Source organism: Olea europaea, unplaced genomic scaffold (genome assembly GCF_002742605.1).
Source record: "Olea europaea var. sylvestris unplaced genomic scaffold, O_europaea_v1 scaffold355, whole genome shotgun sequence".
NCBI classification, from domain to species: Eukaryota; Viridiplantae; Streptophyta; class Magnoliopsida; order Lamiales; family Oleaceae; genus Olea; species Olea europaea.
Window position 1 is genome coordinate 247,143 of NW_019254664.1, and position 1,800 is coordinate 248,942.

At 38.0% G+C, this 1,800-nt stretch overlaps 1 protein-coding gene across 1 annotated transcript in view; it reads right to left on the minus strand.

The window, feature by feature from the left end:
• LOC111386424 (pentatricopeptide repeat-containing protein At1g64100-like) overlaps positions 1-1,800 on the minus strand; it is a 25,198-nt gene that overhangs the window by 20,996 nt on the left and 2,402 nt on the right. The gene's annotated exons all lie outside the window — the stretch shown is intronic.

Here is a 1,800-nt window from a genome sequence, read left to right on the forward strand (position 1 = left end):
TCCAAGCAACATACTTTTGTTATAGTTGCAACTGACTATTTCACTAAATGGGTAGAAGCAATACCTCTAAAAGAGATCACCCAGAAGAGTGTTATAGAGTTTATTCGTGATCACATTATTTATAGGTTTGGAATTCCACAAACTATAATGGTAGATCATGGAACATCTTTGAATGGAGATCAAGTGAACAAATTTTTGAGCGAGTTTGGGGTTAAACTAGTAAACTCCACACCGTATTACGCTCAATCCAACGGACAAGCCGAATCTTCTAATAAGATTCTAAAAAATATCATCAGAAAGATGATAGAGGAGAACGCCAGAAATTGGCACGAATGTTTGAATAAAGCTTTATGGGCTTATAGAACATCACCTCGGTCAAGTACCAAAGTCACTCCTTTCCAACTTGTTTATGGACAGGAGGCCGTTTTGCCTATGGAAATCAACGTGCAATCAATTCGAGTGTGTTTACAGCATAAGTTAAATGATGATGAGTATGTCGAATCGCTAGTTCAAAATTTATTAAGTTTAGATGAATTGAAATTGGACGTCTTGGATAAGTTGCAAGTTCAAAAGCAAAGAATGGCTAAGTTTTATAATAAAAAAGTCATAGCCAAGTCGTTCAGCCTGGGTGAACTAGTTTGGAAGACAATACTCCCTTTGGATACTAAGGATCCAAAGTACGGGAAGTGGTCGCCCAACTGGGAAGGATCATACAAAATAAACAGTGTATTGCCTAATGGAGCATATCACTTAGAAGATCTAGACGGCACCAAGCACCTAAGATTCATTAATGGCAAATATTTGAAGAAATATGTTCCTTCTTTATGGGAATGTGAATAGATAAAAATATAACCAAACATTCTGGACGATCAGACAGAGCGAAATACGTTCAAATAAAGTTCTTTATTACCAAACGTCCATTACAAGAATATTAAAAAAATAATAATAATAATACAAGTAATAGACGTGTTACAAGATACAACTAAAATAAGATGATCTCCCAGCCGATCACTGAATAAGCTTCACACCGCCTTCCTAAATGCATCGCTGCAGTGGTGGGATTGACGAGTAAGAGGGTGTACTGGCCTCACCACCTTCCTAAATGCATCGCTGCATTAACGAGCAAATAGGCTGAGAAACACTCTCAGCAGGCAAGCTGAGAAGCACTCTCAACAAGCAAAATGGCCCATGAGCAGCCCAAAAATTGCCTTCCATCATCGACCCCTTGTGAAGAACAAAGGGACGACGGGAAGAATTTTGCAGGAAAGAACTTCGCTGCTGGCCAGAAAATATTTCCTATACCTCCCATACCAAAGGTGACATCAAAGTAAGTATAAGGCGGACAGACTAAGCAGTCCATTTTCGGATCAGATTGATCGTCAGAATGCCAAGAAATGGCAGCAAATTGATTTCGAATAAGAAAATGAGGAGATGAAGAGAGAGGATGAAAAATGTGAAACATTTATAGGGGGTGAAGATGAAGAGACAGAATATGAACAGTCACATTTCTGTCTAAATAGACGGAATTAAATGGCCCTAAGTTTTGAGAACAGTAGTGGGAATCTCGAAAGGGAGTAAACAAAATTCTTAGTGCAAAGCAGTTAAATGTTTAAAGAATTGATGATTAGAAAGTAAACATCAAATAAATGCACAAGAAATTAGTGTTCATTAATAAGGAACAAAATTACAAAAAGAAGACATCGTATGTCTTAATTACATTCCCCCCCATATGGAACGAATTCGTTCCCTAAGTTTTTCCCAATCCTCGTCCTGTCGGGAGGTAGTGATGTTCAATTCAGC